At 43.4% G+C, this 22,827-nt stretch overlaps 1 long non-coding RNA gene across 1 annotated transcript; it reads right to left on the minus strand.

Annotated features, from left to right (window-relative positions):
* Positions 1 to 9,766: 9,766 nt before the first annotated feature.
* On the minus strand, positions 9,767 to 16,568 carry LOC141169418 (uncharacterized). The gene is made up of 3 exons (XR_012252293.1): positions 15,906 to 16,568; positions 13,177 to 13,355; positions 9,767 to 12,925 (listed from the first exon to the last, which is right to left on the minus strand). It is a non-coding gene; the product is annotated as an uncharacterized lncRNA (long non-coding RNA).
* Between the last annotated feature and the right edge of the window lie 6,259 nt (positions 16,569 to 22,827).

Genomic DNA, 22,827 nt, shown 5'->3' on the forward strand with positions numbered 1-22,827 from the left:
CCACAAATGGGCTAGACAAAATTGTTGTCCCCCTCAACTTAATATTTGGTTGCACCCTTTGGAATAAATAACTGCAATCAATCACTTCCTATATTCATCAACAAGCTCCAGGTCTCTCACATGTGAAGGCCCTTTCTCTCAACAGCAATTGTAAGATCTCTCCTCAGGTGATCAATGGGATTTAGTTCCGGACTCATTGCTGCCACTTCGGAACTCTCCAGCACTTTGCTTCCAACCATTTCTGGGGATTCTTGAAGAATGTTTGGGGCCATTGTCCTGCTAGAAGACCCATGACCTAGGACGCAAACCCAGCTTTCTGACACTGGGCACTACATTGCGACCCAAAATTCTTTGGTAATCTTCAGATTTCATGATGCCTTGCACACAGTCAAGGCACCCAGTGCCCAAAGCAGCAGAACAACCCCAAAACATCTTTGAATCTCCACCATATTTGACTGTAGGTACACTGTTCTTTTCTTTGTCGGCCTTGTTCCATTTTTGGTAAACAGTAGAATGATGTGCTTTACCAAAAAGCTCTATATTGGTCTCATCTGTCCACAAGACACTTTCCCAGAAGGATTTTGGCTTACTCACGTACATTTTGGCAAACTGCAGTCTAGATTATTCAAATGTCGATGGATAGTTGGCCCTGTCACTGATGCACCCTGAGATTACAGGACAGCTTGAATTTCTTTGGAACTTGATTGGGGCTGCTTATCCACCATCCTGACTATCCTGTGTTGTAACCTTCCATCAATTTTTCTCTGCCGTCCACGTCCAGGGAGATTAGCTACAGTGCCATGAATTGTAAACTTCTTGATTATGTTGCGCACTGTGGACAAAAGAACATCAAGATCTCTGGAGATGGACTTGTAACCTTGAGATTGTTGATATTGGTTCTCAAGTCCTCAGACTGTTCTCTTCTCCTCTTTCTGTTCTCCATGCTTAGTGTGGCACACATAGACACACAATGCAAAGATTGAATCAACTTCCCCCCTTTTTATCTGGTTTCAGGAGTGATTTTCATATTGGTCACACCTGTTACTTGCCACAGGTGAGTTAGAATGAGCATCATATGCTTGAAACAAAGTTGTTTACTCACAATTTTAAAACGGTGCCAACAATGTCCGGGATTTTGGGATTTTGTGTGAATTTATGTCCAATTTGTCTTTTTTTTAACCTGTTTTTTTGTGTTGTTCCAATACCCACAAAGGAAATAACATGTGTGTCACGGCACCGTTGTAGGATATCCTGGGGGCTAGGGGCTACTTCCCTATCCCTCAAGCTAGAGGTCCCCTATCTATTCCTGCTCCCTGGATTACTTCTTACTTCTGATGGCGAAGACGCTGGGGCCACGTGCCTTGCTAAGCTCCTAAATAAGCCTTTATCTGTCCCCTACCCACACCCAGGGAAGTAAGGAGTTGCAGTGTATAAGAATACACAAACCAAACTAAAAAGGGAAGACATACAAGAATAAATGAAAATACCAATCATACAAATATGCACTCACAAACAATAGACTGGCACACAAGGAAGTATAGTAAGGAAAAAGCAAATAAGAGCTGATGAGGATAAGCACACAGACAAATCACAAAGCAATAGTCTTCTGAATAACACTCCAAACGCCTCCTCAAACAACCAACATCTCCAACTCCAGAACCAGGCAGTAAGAACTAACACAGGCAATCTGTAAGCGCCAGAGGTGAATATACAGTACAGACCAAAAGTTTGGACACACCTTCTCATTTAAAGCTTTTTCTGTATTTTCATTACTATGAAAATTGTACATTCACACTGAAGGCATCAAAACTTTGAATTAACACATGTGGAATTATATACTTAACAAAAAACTGTAAAACAACTGAAAATATGTCTTATATTCTAGGTTCTACAAAGTAGCCACTTTTTGCTTTGATGACTGCTTTGCACACTCTTGGCATTCTCTTGATGAGCTTCAAGAGGTAGTCACCGGAAATGGTCTTCCAACAATCTTGAAGGAGTTCCCAGAGATGCTTAGCACTTGTTGGTGCTTTTGTCTTCACTCTGCGGTCCAGCTCACCCCAAACCATCTCGATTGGGTTCAGGTCTGGTGACTGTGAAGGCCAGGTCATCTGGTGTAGCACCCCATCACTCTCCTTCTTGGTCAAATAGCCCTTACACAGCCTGGAGGTGTGTTTGGGGTCATTGTCCTGTTGAAAAATAAATGATGGTCCAACTAAACGCAAACCGGATGGAATAGCATGCCGCTGCAAGATGCTGTGCTAGCCATGCGGGTTCAGTATGCCTTCAATTTTGAATAAATCCCCAACAGTGTCACCAGCAAAGCACCCCCACACCATCACACCTCCTCCATGCTTCACGGTGGGAACCAGGCATGTAGAGTCCATCCGTTCACCTTTTCAAAGTCGCACAAAGACACGGTGGTTGGAACTAAAGATCTCAAATTTGGACTCATCAGACCAAAGCACAGATTTCCACTGGTCTAATGTCCATTCCTTGTGTTCTTTAGCCCAAACAAGTCTCTTCTGCTTGTTGCCTGTCCTTAGCAGTGGTTTCCTAGCAGCTATTTTACTATGAAGGCCTGCTGCACAAAGTCTCTTCTTAACAGTTGTTGTAGAGATGTGTCTGCTGCTAGAACTCTGTGTGGCATTGACCTGGTCTCTAAACTGAGCTGCTGTTAACCTGCGATTTCTGAGGCTGGTGACTCGGATAAACTTATCCTCAGAAGCAGAGGTGACTCTTGGTCTTCCTTTCCTGGGGCGGTCCTCATGTGAGCCAGTTTCTTTGTAGCGCTTGATGGTTTTTGCAACTGCACTTGGGGAGACTTTCAAAGTTTGCCCAATTTTTCGGACTGACTGACCTTAATTTCTTAAAGTAATGATGGCCACTCATTTTTCTTTACTTAGCTGCTTTTTTCTTGCCATAATACAAATTCTAACAGTCTATTCAGTAGGACTATCAGCTGTGTATCCACCTGACTTCTGCACAACACAACTGATGGTCCCAACCCAATTTATAAGGCAAGAAATCCCACTTATTAAACCTGACAGGGCACACCTGAGAAGTGAAAACCATTTCCAGTGACTACCTCTTGAAGCTCATCAAGAGAATGCCAAGAGTGTGCAAAGCAGTCATCAAAGCAAAAGGTGGCTACTTTGAAGAACCTAGAATATAAGACATATTTTCAGTTGTTTCACACTTTTTTGTTAAGTATATAATTCCACATGTGTTAATTCATAGTTTTGATGCCTTCAGTGTGAATGTACAACTTTCATAGTCATGAAAATACAGAAAAATCTTTAAATGAGAAGGTGTGTCCAAACTTTTGGTCTGTACTGTACATGTCTCAGGAAATGGCGACACCAAATATACAAGTGTGGTGCTGCCATAATCGTAATGACCTGGAGAATCGTATTGCCAGGTCATTTTTACCTCACTATGAACAGCATAAAAGCAAAAAACAATGGCGGAATTACTTTTTTTTCACCATTTTACCAAACATGGATATTTTTCTTATATTTTAATACATTATATAGTAAAATGAATGGTGTCATTCAAAACTACAACTTGTCCGGCAAAAATCAAACCCTCGTATGAGTATGTCGATAGAAGAACAAAAACATTATGGGAGTTGGAAAAAGTAGAGGAAAAAAGGAAAGCAAAAAGCAACAATTTGCTGCTTCTTAAAGGGATTTTCCAGTTTCAGACTCCCCTCTCCTCCAATTTCAGTATGTTTGAAAAAAAACAAACTGCTTCACTCATCTTCAACGGGCCCTGCGTTAAGTCTCCGCTGCTCCTCCTGGTGTCTGTTATTGTCTGCAGCGCTGACATCATATCGGCAATCAGTGACACTAGTTGATGACACGAGTCACTCAGAGCCACTGGGCTCACTGATTGGCTGCAGCGCCGTTGACGTGATGTCAGCACTGCAAACAATTACAAATAATGAAAGCAGCAGCAGAGAAGCAGGTGGGCGAGTAATGCTGAAGCTGGGGCGACAGGGGTTTTCTGAAACTCGAAAACCCCTTTGGCATCTTAAGCAAAAGTTGACAGATCATTTGTGGTTTCTCCTTTAGTAGGAGCAACTTTTTTTTCACAGTTTGAAGACCCCTAAAACTCACCCAAGTGGTGACTGCAGGCAGCCAGAATTGGGCAGTATTGGTATTTTACACAGGGGATTTAGCGCTCAGCATCAGAAAAAGTCATCATAGACTTCATCGCTGTAATTTTCCTAATTTGTAATTGCACTTTCAGAAAACCTTTAACCTGTCAGACGTGCAAAAGTTGACAGATCATCTGTGGTTTCTCCTTTAGAAAAAGCAACTTTTGACACAGTTTGAACACTCCTTTTTCGTCGCTCACCCAAGTGGTGACTGCAGGCAGCCAGAATTGGGCAGTATTGGTATTTTACACAGGAGATTTAGAGATCAGTATCAGAAAAAGTCATCATAGACTTCATCATTGTAATTTTCCTAATTTTGTAACTTTCAGAAAACCTTTAACGTGTCAGAAGTAATGACCAGTGGGGGTCCGGATACTGAACCCCATACCCATCACTATAATGAGGGGGCAGAACACTTAGCCGAGCACTGCTCTCCTCATGGACACCATAGACTTTCTAATGACCCACTGTTAGATGAAAGCAGCATTCAGCTAAGTGCTTCTGCCCCTCCATTGTAGTGATCGGTGGTGGTCTCAGTTGCTTAATAATGAGAACTTGTCACTTGATTCATGCTGCCTAAACCATGGGCAGCATGAATCAGAACCTGGATTCAAGAAAGCGGCCAGGTATATTCCCCAGCATTTCAGAGAAAATATCCTTTAAAGATCTGGCTGGGGACCATAGCTGGAGATGAGACTAGTCCTGCGCCTGCACCTGGCCGGCTATTCCCAGCACTCCTCTAAGTGACTGACATGTCAATCTCCTGCATCGGCGCTGGGAAGAGTCGGCCAGTGGCATAGCCGAACTAGTCTCATCTCCAGCTATGGTCCCCAGCCAGATTTTCAAACTATATTTTCTTTGAAATCCCAGAGAAAGATCTACTTGAGTGCTTTTGTGATGCCACGCTCTGATTCCTTCTGCCAGCGTTTTGGCAACGTTAATCAGGTGAAAGGTTCCCTTTAAATATATTTAAGAATATTTTTTTATTTTGCATCTTTAAGCTCAGATGCTGAAATATGTATTTGGAGACCACATCAAATAAAAACATGCGATGTCATGATGATTGTCCCCATAGCAAGCTCTTCATTCATAGCTGTGCACTTGCTGTATGACAGCTTCCCACACATAAATCCGCAGCACAGCTGTCTACATCATGGTAGGATTATGTGCTGCATGGCAAGTGGTATGTAGCAGAGCTGAGCTTCATCCTGAGCAGCTATCTATTGTGCACCTCAGACTGTGCTCTGTGAGCTGAACTCATCACAAATCTCTCTGATTGCTTGTTTCAATGTATCAGTCTGGAGTTTCAGGATGTTTCGCTCACAGAGCATTGTCTGCACTGGATACATTGTATCAGCTGAGAGCAAGAATAGCTATATATAGGGTTAATCCTCTGAATGGAATAAGAGTATTCTCATTCACTGACAGTAAACACATTGCTTGAAAATGGAGAGGAACTGAAACACTAAAGGGTTATTCCCAATATCGCAATATGGTTTTATAATAATATATGCACATATTTATTCATTTGTGCAATATACAGATGCATCTCACTAAATTAGAATATCATCAAAAAGTAAATTTATTTCAGTTCTTCAATACAAAAAAGTGAAACTCCTATATTATATAGAGTCATTACAGAGGGATCTATTTCACGTGTTTATTTCTGTTAATGTCGATGATTATGGCTTACAGCCAATGAAAACACAAAAGTCATTATCTCAGGAAATTAGAATAATTAACAAAAAACACCTGCAAAGGCTTCATAAGCGTTTAAAAGGGTCCCTTAGTCTGTTTCAGTAGGCTCCACAATCATGGGGAAGACTGCTGACTTGACAGATGTCCAGAAGGCAGTCACTGACACACTCCACAAGGTCCCAGAGTCTGGAGAAAGAGTGGAGAGGCCACAATCCAAGCTGCTGGAGGTCTAGTGTGAAGTTTCCACAATCAGTGATGGTTTGGGGGGCCATGTCATCTGCTGGTGTAGGTCCACTGTGTTTTATCAAGACCAAAGTCAGCGCAGCCGTCTACCAGGAGATTTTACAGCACTTCATGCTTCCCTCTGCCGACAAGCTTTTTGGAGATGGAAATGTCATTCTCCAGCAGGACTTGGCCCCTGTCCACATGGCCAAAAGTACCAATACCTGGTTTACACACAACAGTATCACTGTGCTTGATTGGCAGCAAACTCGCCTGAGCTTAACCCCATAGAGAATCTATTATAGAGAATCTATGGGATATTGTCAGGAGGAAGATGAGAGACCCCAGACCCAACAATGCAGATGAGCTGAAGGCTGCTATCAAAGCCACCTGGGCTTCCATAACCCCTCAGCAGGGCCACAGGCTGATCACCTCCATGCCACATTGCCGCATTGATGCAGTAATTGATGCAAAAGGAGCCCGACCAAGTATTGAGGCATTTACTGAACAGACATTTCAGTAGGACATTTTGGATTTTAAAAACATTTTTCAAGCTGTTGTTATAAAGTATTCTAATTTACTGAGATAATGACTTTTGTGTTTTCATTGGCTGTAAGCCATAATCATCAACATTAACAGAAATAATCACATGAAATAGATCCCTCTGTGTGTAATGACTCTGTATAATATAGGAGTTTCACTTTTTGTATTAAAGAACTGAAATTTACTTTTTGATGATATTCTAATATAGTGAGATGCACCTGTAGTTTTAAATCTGCCCTGTTTTGCATGACACCCCCTAAGGATGCCCCTCCAGGCTCTATTTACCCTCCAGTTGTAATGCGAAGGAGTGGAGTCAACTTCATCATATTGCAGTGTTCATATCAGGAAACAGGGATGTGCGTATGTGCTGGCAACTAAGAGGAGCATTGTACTGTAGGATGGGGCTGTATATAGAGAGTATAACAGGAGTGATATACTGCAGGGTGGGGCTCTGTATATACAGGGGCTGAGAGAAGAGATATACTGCAGGATGTGGTTGTGTATAGAGGGGATGAATGGAGTGGTATACTGTAGGATTGGGCTGCATATAGAGGGTCTAAAAGGAGGATATGCTGCAGGATAGCGCTGCATATACACGGTCTGAGAAGATAGATATACTGCAGGATGAGGATGTACACAGAGGATCTGAGGAGTGATATACTGCAGGAAGTGGCTGTATATAGAGGGGCTAATAGGAGCAATGTACTGCAGGATGTGACTGTGTATAGGAGGCTGAGAGGAGCAAAGTACTTTAGGATGGGGCTGTATATAAATTTAAGAAGAGTGATAAACTGCAGGAAGGGGCTGTATATACATGGGATGAGAGAATTGACATACTGCAGAAATGATCTGTGTATAGAGGGGCTGAGAGAAGCAATATACTTCAGAATGGGGTATATATTTGGCTGAGAGGAGAGATGTACTGCAGGATTGGATTGTGTATTGAGGGGCTGAAAGAACTGATATACAGTCATGGCCAAAAGTGTCAGCACCCTTCAAATTGTTCCAGAAAATGAAGGATTTCCATAATTACACATTGTCATAGTCACGGGTATACCACAATAGGGAGGGGCTAGAAGACCGCAGTGTCTGGTTTCACGTACTGCTGCACTAGTTAGAAGCACTTCACCATCATATTAAACAGAGCAGGTTTTCTCCCTGTTGGTAGTACAGGGGTTAATCTGTGCAGTTGAGAGCTCCTGAAGCTTTCCTGCTTTGCTGTTCTCAGCTGTTCAGTGTTAGCCACTCTCCTCAACTATATACAGTACAGACCAAAAGTTTGGACACACCTTCTCATTTAAAGATTTTTCTGTATTTTCATGACTATGAAAATTGTACATTCACACTGAAGGCATCAAAACTATGAATTAACACATGTGGAATTATATACTTAACAAAAAAGTGTGAAACAACTGAAAATATGTCTTATATTCTAGGTTCTTCAAAGTAGCCACCTTTTGCTTTGATGACTGCTTTGCACACTCTTGGCATTCTCTTGATGAGCTTCAAGAGGTAGTCACCGGAAATGGTCTTCCAACAATCTTGAAGGAGTTCCCAGAGATGCTTAGCACTTGTTGGCCCTTTTGCCTTCACTCGGCGGTCCAGCTCACCCCAAACCATCTCGATTGGGTTCAGGTCTGGTGACTGTGGAGGCCAGGTCATCTGGCGTAGCACCCCATCACTCTCCTTCTTGGTCAAATAGCCCTTACACAGCCTGGATGTGTGTTTGGGGTCATTGTCCTGTTGAAAAATAAATGATGGTCCAACTAAACGCAAACCGGATGGAATAGCATGCCGCTGCAAGATGCTGTGGTAGCCATGCTGGTTCAGTATGCCTTCAATTTTGAATAAATCCCCAACAGTGTCACCAGCAAAGCACCCCGACACCATCACATCTCCTCCTCCATGCTTCACGGTGGGAACCAGGCATGTAGAGCCCATCCGTTCACCTTTTCTGCGTCATACAAAGACACGGTGGTTAGAACCAAAGATCTCAAATTTGGATTCATCAGACCAAAGCACAGATTTCCACTGGTCTAATGTCCATTCCTTGTGTTCTTTAGCCCAAACAAGTCTCTTCTGCTTGTTGCCTGTCCTTAGCAGTGGTTTCCTAGCAGCTATTTTACCATGAAGGCCTGCTGCACAAAGTCTCCTCTTAACAGTTGTTGTAGAGATGTGTCTGCTGCTAGAACTCTGTGTGGCATTGACCTGGTCTCTAATCTGAGCTGCTGTTAACCTGCGATTTCTGAGGCTGGTGACTCGGATAAACTTATCCTCAGAAGCAGAGGTGACTCTTGGTCTTCCTTTCCTGGGGCGGACCTCATGTGAGCCAGTTTCTTTGTAGTGCTTGATGGTTTTTGCAACTGCACTTGGGGACACTTTCAAAGTTTGCCCAATTTTTCGGACTGACTGACCTTAATTTCTTAAAGTAATGATGGCCACTCGTTTTTCTTTACTTAGCTGCTTTTTTCTTGCCAGAATACATATTCTAACAGTCTATTCAGTAGGACTATCAGCTGTGTATCCACCAGACTTCTGCACAACACAACTGATGGTCCCAACCCCATTTATAAGGCAAGAAATCCCACTTATTAAACCTGACGGGGCACACCTGTGAAGTGAAAACCATTTCCGGTGACTACCTCTTGAAGCTCATCAAGAGAATGCCAAGAGTGTGCAAAGCAGTCATCAAAGCAAAAGGTGGCTACTTTGAAGAACCTAGAATATAAGACATATTTTCAGTTGTTTCACACTTTTTTTGTTAAGTATATAATTCCACATGTGTTAATTCATAGTTTTGATGCCTTCAGTGTGAATGTACAATTTTCATAGTCATGAAAATACAGAAAAATCTTTAAATGAGAAGGTGTGTCCAAACTTTTGGTCTGTACTGTATACAGCAAAGAAAACAGGGATTCTGTTAAAACTACACCAAGCAGTCCAGTAAGTGACACATCGCTGGAATCAGGGTCTCTGTCTCTACATCATACTGCTCTCAGATTGCATAGCAAAAACCTACTGAGAGATTCCCTTTAAAGAATTTTAGAATTTGATAAAATCAGACTTTTAAAAACTGGACAATACCAAATATGTTGATTTATTTTTTTAATTCCTTTGTTTTTATTGTCGGAAAAGAGGGGTGATCAGAATTTGTAGGTTTTTAATATTTTTTAAAAATGTTTTTTTTTTTTGTTTTGACTTTTTTTTAGCTTTCTTAGGGGACTTGATCGCTGTTCAATCCACTGCAGTATTACAGTATATAGCTAAAATGACAGTCTCTTATGAAGCCCATTCCATGGCAGCCCATTGATAACGACTGGACTTGTATGCATGGGGCAATACTTGGCATCATTTTCAACCAATCAATGATGTGCTTTGTACTGATGAGGGGCGAAAGTCCTGAAACAGAGCAGTCTACAGATGGATCTTTGGTTTGGTTGTGACAAGTTACTTTGCATACTTACTTACTTTTCCTTTTAATAAACTGATTGAAAGCCTGATTTGGTTAATGAATGTTGTATTATTTGAGCATTATATGGCAGTATTGATGTGGACATTGTATGGCACTTCTAGTTTTGCACTGTACAGTGTATTCTTTTTGCAGCAGTACTGTATAGCGCCATTTAACAAACTATATGGGCGTATTATTTTTCTGATATTTCGCGATTATTCTGGCATCATGCTGTATTACTAGAGATAGGAAGATATTAGTGATCAGCCAGAGACCCAGCCAAATCTTACTGTCATACTGTGGATGCAGGACAAATCCTGTTGCTCATATCACAGGGAGACGTCTGGAGATGTTCTGTACTTGTCAGGAAACAGCTGCTGAATGCAATCTATAGGTAACAGCAATGTTAATACAGTCCTGGGAATCATCCATCATTTCTATACTCTCCTGCTAAAAGTGTTAGTCGGATACAAAAAGCAGATGTCCCTCTTGTATGGTGACCGTTTCCTTGCTTGTTTGCATTTTTTTTTAAGCCTGCAATAATATGGTGGCTCGGTGGTTATCGATGTTTTCTTCCAGTACTGAGGAGCTGCATTTACATCCAACTTACCAGGGCAACATCTGGGTGGACTTTGCTGAGCCCTCACTGAAAAGAGCGGAGATTGAACTACGACTGCAACCTCCATGATCCTGAAAATGGGACTCTGCAGAACCATCTCTAAATAGAGATGTAGCCACCAGGTTTAGTAGCCACCAGGACCCCCACTGATCTCAAAAATGTGGCTCTGCAGAGGCATGCCTGAATAGAGCATAGCTCAAAAAGTTGCTTGGATCTTCACCAATTCCAAGAAGGGGCTATGCTGAGATACATCTGAATAGAGCCGAGGTCAAGCAACCACTGGGACCTTCTTCAATCCCAACAAGGGATACCTGCAGATCCATGCCTCTATAGAGTGGAAGTTGAGAAAATGCTGGTATTCCCACCAATCCCAAGAAGGGGTCTATGCAGAGCCATGCCATGCCTTAATAGAGCGGAAGTTGAGCAAACACTGGGACCCCCACTAATACAAGAAGTGGTCTATACAGAGCCATGCCTCAATAGAGCGGAAGTTGAGCAAATGTTGGAATCCCGACCAATCCCAAAAAGGGTTCTATGCAGAGCCATGCTTCAGTAGAGCGGAAGTTGAGCAAACGCTGGTACCCCCACCAATATCGAGTAGTGGTCTATACAGAGCCATGCCTCAATAGAGTGGAAGTTGAGCAAATGCTAGGACCCCCACCAATATCAAGAAGTGGTCTATACAGAGCTATGCCTCAACAGAGCGGAAGCTGAGCAAATGTTAAGATCCCTACCAATCCCAAAAAGAGGTCTATACAGAGCCATGCCTCAATAGAGCGGAAGTTGAGCAAATGCTAAGACTCCCACCAATCCCAAGAAGGGGTCAATACAGAGCCATGCCTTAATAGAGCGGAAGTTGAGTGATTGCTGGGACCCCCACCAATCCCGAGAAGGGGACACTGTAGAGCCATGTCTCAGTTGAGCGTAAGTCAAGACCCAGAATTCCAGAAGGGGCTATACAGAGCTGTATCTGAATAGAATGGACATATAACATATATACCTTGCTCCATTTATTCTCTATAGGACTATCTGAGATTGCCAAGTACAACACTATCTCCAGATCAATGGGGGTCTATATGGTCAGACCACGAGAGATCAGTAAGTTATTCCTTATCCTATAACTTAAAATATTGGCACCAATCTTTTTTTCATAGGTTTTTAGGACATATGGACATCATAGAAGGGGCTATTCTTCTTGGGACCCCATTTATCAGCTGAAAGAGAAGATCCTGTTCTGACGACCCAAGTTGCCCTTGTATTACACTCTATTGAATGCATGGCATGTATTACTACGCTCTACCATCAGTGGCCGCTGTAGGGAAAATATCTGGTTGTCCACAGCTTCTCGTGGATAAATCCACTGATCGTGCAGTGACTGACCACTTTTTTGGCACTTTTGCAAACCACAATATATCTTACAATAAATCTGCAGTAGGAATTTAAAGGCACTATACTTGCAATAAATGACATGCATACGAGTATATGAAGCTCGCCGATGGAATGTATTAACCTGGGTCTTCTACTCTGCATAAGAATACATCAAATTACACGGGAGATAAGAAGGATGCTAGACCTAGACAGGTGGGCTCCCTCCACTCCTCCACTGCTTCTTCTGCCCGCCCTATAGCTACACCCGTGCATCAGTTTCTTGGGTTTCCATATGCTCTGCTATACGCTGCTGTATTCTGGTAGGAGAATAGAAGGTTTAGATTCTGCTCGGAGTGACTCATTATTTTCGGCATCCTCCACAGATTTTAGCATTTACGTTCCTATTAAGACACAGTCATTACCATTGACATTTCACAATCTCGGTAACAAGAGTAATTTCCCTCACATTTCGGAGAGCTGGATTGTGACCTAATGTCCCTTAGACTTATGTGTGACAAATTCTCCTGCAGAAATACTGTAAATATTAAAATGAGGAATATGTTTTTTTTGTTAACGTAACGTTTGGTTTTAGTAAAATGCCGAAAAAAATCCTGCGGAGAGTGTAATAGAAAAGTGTACATGAAACGTGTCATGGAAGTACTGGATGCCCATGTGGAAAATAATGTGTTTGGGGATGAAGCTCAATTGTTGGATAATTTTGGCCTTGATGGACTCTAAAAATGTTGCTCTACTCCTGTTTTCAAGAATGGATGCAGCTCTTTGGCGTTTCTTATTGAAGAGATCTAGCTGGTGTACGGGGTCTGTTGGAGCAATTCACCATCGGAAAGGAAAGCTGGACTCGCTGAAAAAGAAGAAGGAATCAAATTGTTGGACGAAGCATCAACAATCTTAAATATGCAGACGACACAACATTGCTAGCAACAAGCATAGATGGAATGAAGGACTTATTAAGGAGAGTCAAGATGGAAAGCTACAACATGGGACTCCTACTCAATACAAAGAATATAAAGATATTGACCACTGCCAGGTGCGACCGGGACACATCTGAGATGGACAGCGACGAACTGGAAGTTGTAAAGGACTTCAACCTACTCGATCAATGATCACTCAAGATGCAGCGATGACACCGGAAATCAATAGGTAATAGCTATGTGCAAATCAACAATGAAGTCACTTGACAAGGTCTTCAAATCGAGGAACATTTCACTGGCGAAGAGGACACAGTTCGTACATAGTTTGGTCTTTTCTTTAGTAACATATGGATGCAAAACCTGAACGATAAAGAAAGAAGACAGAAGAAGAATCAACGCCTTCGAAATGTGGTGCTGGAGAAGGATGTTATCAGTACCATGGAAGGCAAGAAGAACAAATAAATCAATTTTGGAACAAATCAAGCCAGACATGTCACTGGAAGCAAGGATCTCCATGCTACGATTCACATCATACGAAAGCAAACACTGGAGAAGGACATCATGGTCAGAAGAATAGAAGGAACAAGGCGAAGATGAAGACCAGCAACCTGATACTATTAAGATAACAGCAGACAAGACCATGGTGAACCTATCTTGGCTTGCACAAGATCAATCTTCCTACAAATCATTCATCAATCAAGTCGCCAAGGCTCGAGATCAAGATGAAGATCAGTAAATACAGTCATATGAAAAAGTTTGGGCACCCCTATTAATCTTAAGCTTAATGTTTTATAAAAATTGGTGTTTTTGCAACAGCTATTTCAGTTTGATATATGTAATAACTGTTGGACACAGTAATGTTTCTGCCTTGAAATGAGGTTTATTGTGCTAACAGAAAATGTGCAATCTGCATTCAAACAAAATTTGACCGCTGCATAAGTATGGGCACCCTTATCATTTTCTTGTTTTAAATACTCCTGCCTACTTTTTACTGACTTACTAAAGCACTTTTTTTGGTTTTGTAACCTCATTGAGCTTTGAACTTTATAGCCAGGTGTATGCAATCATGAGAAAAGCTACTTAAAGTGGCCACTTGCAAGTTGTTCTCCTGTTTGAATCTCCTCTGAAGAGTGGCATCATGGGCTCCTCAAAACAACTGTCAAATGATCTGAAAACAAAGATTATTCAACATAGTTGTTCAGGGGAAGGATACAAAAAGCTGTCTCAGAGATTTAACCTGTCAGTTCCACTGTGAGGAACATAGTAAGGAAATGGAAGAACATAGGGACAGTTCTTGTTAAGGCCAGAAGTGTCAGGACAAGAAAAACATCAGAAAGGCAGAGAAGAAGAATGGTGAGATCAGTCAAGGACAATCCTCAGACCACCTCCAGAAAGCTGCAGCATCAACTTGCTGCAGATGGTGTCATTGTGCATCGGTCAACTATACAACGCACTTTGCACAAGGAGAAGCTGTATGGGAGAATGATGCGAAAGAAGCCGTTTCTGCAAGTACGCACAAACAGAGTCGGCTGAGGTATGCAAAAGCACATTTGAAGAAGCCTATTTCTTTTTGGAAGAAGGTCCTGTGGACTGATGAAACCAAGATTGAGTTGTTTGGTCATACAAAAAGGCGTTATGCATGGTGGCAAAAAAACACAGCATTCCAAGAAAAACACTTGCTACCCACAGTAAAATTTGGTGGAGGTTCCATCATGCTTTGGGGCTGTGTGGTCAATGCCGGCACTGGGAATCTTGTTAAAGTTGAGGGACGCATGGATTCCACTCAGTATCAGCAGATTCTTGGCAATAGTGTTCAAGAATCAGTGATAAAGTTGAAGTTACGCAGTGGATGGATCTTTCAGCAAGACAATGATCCAAAACACCGCTCCAAATCTACTCAGGCATTCATGCAGAGGAACAATTACAATGTTCTGAAATGGCCATCCCAGTCCCCAGACCTGAATATCATTGAACATCTGTGGGATCATTTGAAGAGGCTGTCCATGCTCGGTGACCATCAAACTTAACTGAACTGGAATTGTTTTGTAAAGAGGAATGGTCAAAAATACCTTCATCCAGGATCCAGGAACTCATTAAAAGCTACAGGAAGCGACTAGAGGCTGTTATTTTTGCAAAAGGAGGATCTACTAAATATTAATGTCACTTTTCTGGTGAGGTGCCCATACTTATGCACCTGTCAAATTTTGTTTGAATGCAGATTGCACATTTTCTGTTAGTACAATAAACCTCATTTCAAGGCAGAAACATTACTGTATCCAACAGTTATTACATATATCAAACTGAAATAGCTGTTGCAAAAACACCAATTTTTATAAAACATTAAGCTTAAGATTAATAGGGGTGCCCAAACTTTTTCATATGACTGTAAATAAATAACCATTGGAAAATTACGCAAAGTAGCTCTGGAAGGAAGAAATGTATTTCTCGGTGCCATCGATAGTTATTCTGAACAGGATCTCATCCACACAACCAGTACCCTTTTCTTAACAGGTCTACACTTGGTTAAAGTGATCATTGCTCTATTCAAATAGAGCACCTGAGTCCCCAAGGGATGGGGACTCGGCGCCCGGGCCTTGCTGTTAGTTTTTGGGGATGCCACGGTGGCCGGCTCCCGAGGCCGTACCCTGGGGTCACTCTTAAAAAGCAAGGGGGAATTGGGGAAAAGGTGTATGGGATAAGAAAGAGTTTGTGACGCCACCTGTGGTGTCTGGTGAGGATCACCAGCGCTGCTACAGTCCTCTGAGGCCAATGATCAGGCAGTTTAGATGGTGCGTCTCCCCACAGGTGGAGCGGGGCCTCACGGCAGAGTAAGAGAAGGGATGCAGGACCGAGGGGACCCAGCCGGGTCAGAGGAAGAATAGGCACACACACGACAGTTCACTTCAGTACCTTTACTTGTGGTGTTTCAGGCACAATCCAGGGCACTGTAGGGTGAAGGGTGCATTTCAGGACTCTCCCCAGTGAGCGTGTGTGGGGCCTCCTGTTTCTTGCCTTTTCCTGTTAAGTTTATGACCTGCCTAGAGCTAGGCCTAACTTGGTCTCTGTCTTGCACCGGCTGACCTGGTGGTAGGGCCTTCTTTTGCAGTTCATACTCCCTGGTCTCTTGGGCCTCAGTGATTTGGGCCTCAGTGATTCCTGACCCTGGTATTACAGTCAGCTTTTGGTGTTACTGGGACATGTAGTTCGCCAGGGATTCCGGTTGTTTCTGCTGGTCCTAGAGATCCTTGCAGACGCGGACCCGGTGTCCGGTAAATGCTTGTGGGGTGAGCTGGTTAAGCTCCTCTGCCCCCTACGTAGCTCGCTTACTCCACTTGCCTTCTGCCACGCTTGGGGCCCTCACTAGGCTTCACACTGGCAGTAGGCCTCGCTACTCTTCACCACTCTTATGACGTCGGCACGCCTTGGGCTCACTAACCTGAGCTCTCTGAGTCTGGACTGTGCTCCACTGCAGGATGGATTCTGCAGGAGCTTCTCTCAACAGGCTTCCTTCTACAGACTGGATTCTTTCAGACTGGAACTAGCTCTGTCTCCTGAGGAAACTGTTCTCCAGACTGAACTGCCTAGCTCCACCTTCCATATTTATATTCCTAACGGCTCCCTCTGGTGGTCTGAGGTGGAAGGTGGAGGTGTGTGTATGCTGCGAGGGCCTCTTGTGAAGGAATCCGTCCATGCACCCCTCTATGATCTGTGGCACTCTTGCGCAGCAGGGGCGCCACACACCAAAGACCTTCTTTCATCAGGTGAATGGTGGTCCCAGTGGTTGACAACCAGCAATCATCACCTATCCATCTTTTGTTTATACACTTTGCATTTTGTTAATTGATAAAAATAAACCATTACCGCTTCTATTTTTGAAACCTTCTTATTTTCCAGCATTTTTTCCACAGCTGCATCAAACTTTTGCACGGTACAGCACTGCATATAAAACCCTATTTTCTGTTTTTTCTCGTTCAGTAGTTTATTATTTTTTTAGCATTAAGTAGTTTGGAAAAACTTCACTGAGTTCCTTACAAACACATCGGATACCTCCTATATCACTCAGCACCTCATACGGAGCCGTACCTCTTCCTCCTGTTCTCCAATTATTCAAATCACCGGATATTTCCACCTCCGATTCCAGAATTTCTAATAAATAAATATGATTTATAATCACACCGAGGCCCAGTCTCAGCACAATCAACCTTCTGTAGACTCATGGCTAAGCCTTTTCTCCAGGGCCCCAAGGTAAAACATGTAATGGGGCCACCATCCACCACATGCTGCTTATTATTCTGATGTCATGTGGTATAGGGGGCTATACTAGATATGCAGCCCCTATAGCAAGGCCGCGACTTCAGAACATGACTGTTGTAAATAAGGTAACCGCCTTTGACCTGCTTTCAAGGTGGTTGACATTCGGAGCTGCGAGAAAACGAGTCAAACAGGTTTTTCTTTCATGCCATTCTGATTACAGAGGATTTTGTGTCTGGTAACGAGGAGCTTCACAGACCTGAGGGGGGAAGAATATTAAGTTGTGCCGCTTTGTTTTACATACACGGAGTAAGTTCTGCAGAAATGCAATGAGCATGTTTCATTTCTTGTTCCCACACCCCTATTGGTAAGTCAAGCTTTTGGATGGTTTCTCGGAGTGCAGTTTTCTTTGTGACCGCCGGCCTCCTGACCCGAAATCAACAACCTCATATATGCCTACAGTTTGGGTCAGGAGAGGTGTGCCGGTCCTGAAACCCTGGATTTGTGAGGTGGGCCTAAGGATGAAGGTAAAAGCAACAACCAAAGCCAGCGACAATTAGTGCCATTTAGCCACTCTCAATCACTGACTATTGGATTAAATTGGACTAATTAACAGTGCATGCGGGATGAGCAACTACATTCGCAGAACAGAATCCTGGTCCAGCAGCCACGTCGGTAGTCTCCGGCTGTGGGACTGGAGTCCTGTGAACCACCTCCTTCATACCATAATCCCTGGCTCCTCTTTACATTAGCTGTCCTGGCCTGGCATTATTATTTCGGCATGACGCACACACAATGTCGCCAGGTCGGCTGATCAAAAGAGAAGCTGGTAGAAGGAGTGTTATGATCTGCAACATGTACTAAGGAGAGATAGGGGAAAGCTGTCCCTACAGTAAGAGTAAGCTGAATCCCTACGATGTAGCGGGCTGCCTGTTCCTAGTGAACAGACCCGCCTTAGTCCTCGGCTAGTCTGAGCGAAGACCTATAGAAGACCTATAGAATTAAGGGATGGGTCCCTAAAAGGACTGGGACAAAAATGGGACACCTCCTAAACAGAGAAGTTGTTGCAGAACACAAAAAGACAAACTGACAAAAATGTACTGGAGGTTCCAGAGGACCAAGCAAACTTGACAGAGAAAGGCACAGAAGCACCAGGCTAGAGAAACAGTCAAACACTGAAGTCCAGCACAGCCATAAGGGCGGAGCTGGAATATAAAGGCAGATGGTCACGTGACCGCAAAACACAAGATGGAAAAAACAAACAGGAGGGTTCTAACAGTACCCCCTCTTTTATGAGGATCCTCCGGATCCTCCAGGCCCAGGCCTATCCCGAAACCTCCTGTGGAAAGCTTTAACAAGCCTAGGAGCAGAGACATAATCCGTCCTTACCCAGGAGTTGTCTTCGGGACCGAAACCCTTCCAGGAGACAAGATACTGTAATCTCCCTCTATGCCATCAAGAATTCAAGATACGAGAAATGTCATATTCGCTGTCTTCCACCACAGGGGGAACTGTGACAGTGGCGTCCCTATCAGATACATGAGCCTTTTTCAACAAGGAAACATGAAACACAGGATTAATCTTCCAGGAAGTAGGGACATCCAACCTAACAGCAGACGGGTTAACAACCTGAAGCACTTTAAATGGACCCACAAACTTAGGGCCCAGTTTTTTAGAGGGAATCCTCAACCGCAGGTTCTTCGAGGACAACCAAACCATGTCACCCACAGTAAACAAAACCTCCTTACGTTGCCTGTCAAAATACTTCTTGGACTTCTTGTTAGCCTCTTGAAGGTTGCAACGTACATTAGTCCAAACTCTCTCCAAATCACCGGAGAAGTTCTCCTCCTCCGGCACCGCCGACCCCAATTTGGAGAACGAACCAAAAGACGGATGTCTTCCAGTACAACAAAAAAAAGGAGAACACCCAGCAGAGGAGGATGTATGATTGTTAAGAGCAAGTTCTGCGAGAGGCAGAAACTCAGACCACACCTCTTGATTGTCCGCCACAAAAGAACGCAAAAACTGCTCAACATCCTGGTTCTTTCTTTCAGTCAGTCCATTAGACTCAGGATGATAACCAGACGAAAATGACAAATGGACTCCCAACCTGTCACAAAAAGCACGCCAAAAGCGAGCCACAAAGTGAAGTCCTCTATCAGAAACAATATCCGTGGGAGCGCCATGAAGCTTGACAATCTCCTTAACAAACGCCTTAGCGAGTGTCTTGGCGCAGGGCAACTTAATGAATGGAACCAAATAACACATCTTACTAAAACGGTCCACGACCACCCAGATGACAGTAAAACCCTCAGACACAGGAAGATCAGTAATAAAATCCATTGTGAGATGGGTCCAAGGCGCATTAGGAACCTGCAGAGGGCAAAGCAACCCCGCAGCAGGAGTACTGTATGTGAAGCCTTTGACCTAGCACACACAGTACACTGACACACCCACTTGATGACTTCCTTCTGCCATCCAGGCCACCAAAAACTGCGACTGATAAGTCTCTTAGTCTCCGAAATTCCTGGATGACCTGCCAACCAAGACTCATGACACTCCACAAACAAATCTCTCCTAAAGGCTCTAGGAACGAACATCCTCCCATGGGGAGTGTTAGACGGAGCATCATCTTGAGCTTTCAGAATCCCATTCTCCAAAATGGAGTCCAAAGCCGCCACCACAACTCCTTTCTGTAAAATGCTCTCCTCCTCCTCGGCACCGACCGTTGGAGAAAAGCTGCGATATAAAGCATCGGCTTTAACATTCTTAGTACCAGGGATATAGGTAACAGAAAAATGAAACCGAGAAAAAAAAAGTGCCCACCTAGCTTGACTGGCATGCAAGCGCTTGTGTCACGCTGTCTCGGCGTTCAGGAGGTCAGGGGCCTATGTTGACCCTACACCGAGGCCCTGCCTAATCCCTCTACCTGGAGGTACTGTTGATGGTACAGAGGTCCAGGCCGCCTGCGTAAACCTACCTCCTGAGAATCCCTGAACCTCAGTAATCTAGTCCTGAGAAGGACCCCGATCACAACAATTGGGACAGGACCGTATAAGCCAAACACAGTACAAGACGGACGAGACAGTACAAGGGGCAAACCCAAAACCACCTTGCATACAAAAACTTACACCACTACAACGGAGGGAACACCAACGGGTAAGGGGATAAAGAATAAAGCGAGGAAGGGAAAAAACCACACCGAGTACACTTCGCTCCTAACTCCACAATACCACGTATCACTCTGATAGTCTGCATGAAAAGCTTTCACCAACAACTACCCTATCAGAACGGCAGGTATTTGAAGGAGTCCCAATACTGCAGAATTAACTGCAGCTGGGCCAGGCTGGGCCTCGTCTAGCACAGAGAGAGAGAATTAACTCCCTCCCTGCCGAAAAACACCAAGCACCAAAAACTCAGCTGCGAGAAGTCAGGTTGTGTAATCGCGACGATCTTCGTGGCGACACACCCGTGACAGCTTGGCAGCATCCAGATAGATCAAATTCTTATGATCTGTGAAAACCTGATTAGGAAATCTAGCGCCTTCCAATAAATGATGCCAATGTTCAAACGAAAGTTTAATAGCCAGCAACGATTTCCAACATCATAATTCAGTTCGGTTTCCGAAATTTTTTTCGAAAAGAAGGCACAAGGATGTTCTCCACCCTTATTCTCCTGAGACAAAACTGCTCTGACCCCCACCGATGAAGCATCGACTTCGACCAAAAAAGGCTTGGTCTCATCAGGCTGCATAAGGATAGGGGCAGAACTGAACCTCTCTTTGAGATACTCAAACACTTCAATGGCCTCAGTAGTCCACTGGGCCGTATTTGCACCTTTCCTGGTGAGATCGGTTAGAGGTTTAACAACTACAGAAAAATTCTTAATGAATTTCCTGTAATAATTGGCAAAACCCAAAAATCTCTGTATAGATTTCAAACCAATAGGCCTAGGCCATTCCTGCACAGCCTGAACCTTCACAGAGTCCATCTCAAAGCCCTCCCTGGAGACAATGTAGCACAAAAAACTAATTTTCTCACAGCGAACTCACATTTCTCCAGCTTAGCAAAGAGTGAATTATCACTCAATAACTGCAAAACTTCACGTACACTCTGCCAATGGGACTCCAGATCTGGTGAATAAATCAAAATGTCATCCAAATACACAACCACATTCTTACCAATCAAAGGTCTCAGGATGTCATTAATAAGGTTCTGATAAAATGAAGGTGCATTGGTAAGACCAAAAGGCATCACCAGATTCTCAAAATGACCTACCGGGGTGTTAAAAGCAGTTTTCCATTCATCACCCTCCTTCACTCATAACAAATTGTATGGCCCCCGGAGATCAATTTTAGAGAACCACTTGGCCCCCACTAACTGGTTAAACAAGTCAGGAATTAACGGCAATGGGTAGGAATTGCGTACGGTAATCTTATTAATTTGACGAAACTCCAGACATGGACGTAAACCCCCATCCTTCTTTTTAACAAAGAAAAATCCAACTGCCACAGGCGACTTAGAAGGTCTAATGTGACCAGCAGCCAGGCTAGTCTGTATGTATTCCTCTAAGGCCTTTCTTTCAGGGATAGTCAGATTAAACAAGCGACTCTTGGGAAGAGTAGCACCTGGAACAAACTCAATGGCGCAATCATAATTCCTATGAGGAGGTAAAACTTGCGACTCCTCCACTGAAAAAACCCTCCAAAAATCTTGAATAGGTACAGGTAATTCCCCTTTTTCCACAGCCGCAATGCGACCATTACAACATTTATCATAGCACTTCGGACTCCAAGACTTAATCACATTAGTAGACCAGTCCAATAAAGGGTTGTGCAGTTTTAACAAAGGCAATCCTAGAACAACTGGAGAGGGTAAATTATCCAATACAACCAAGTCCAAAATTTCTTGGTGAACTCCATTGATAGTGAGGGGAAATGCAGCAACCTTGTGAGTAATACATTTCAAAGGAGTGTTATCAATTGCAATCACAGAAATAGGTGATGACAAAGGTTTGGATTTCAATTTAAGGTTTTCCAAAAACTCTTTATCAATCACATTAAGTGTTGAACCACAATCCACAAATACCTGAAATTCAATCAAATCTCCCTGCAGAGTAGTACTCCCTGAATGAAATACTCCTGCAGAGCGTAAACAAGCTATACGGGCGTAACTGACCTTTTTTTTTTCTTTACTTAAACGACGCTCACAATACTTTATCAAATGGTCAGCTTTACCACAATAAAGACACAATCCCTCGGTAAACCTTCCGTCTCTTTCCTGAGAGCAGAGTGACATCGCCCCAACCTCCATCGGTTCTCCGCCGTCAGAGCAGATTTTCTGGGGACTAGGAACTGACATTACAGGAGTCTTTACCTCATTAAGCCTGCACCTCAGTCTCCTGTCTACACGAATAGCTAACTGCATGGCATCCTGCAGAGTTTCAGGTGCAGGGAATTCAATTAACAAATCCTTAACCCTTTCACTCAGACCAGCAAGAAATAAACATCTCAGCGCCGGATCATTCCATTTAACTTCTGAAGCCCATCTCCTGAAGTGTGTGCAATAATTTTCAACGTCTA

The sequence above is a fragment of the Phyllobates terribilis genome, unplaced genomic scaffold, assembly GCF_046119375.1.
Source record: "Phyllobates terribilis strain yellow unplaced genomic scaffold, ASM4611937v1 Scaffold_1__5_contigs__length_1240528914, whole genome shotgun sequence".
Classification (NCBI taxonomy): domain Eukaryota; kingdom Metazoa; phylum Chordata; class Amphibia; order Anura; family Dendrobatidae; genus Phyllobates; species Phyllobates terribilis.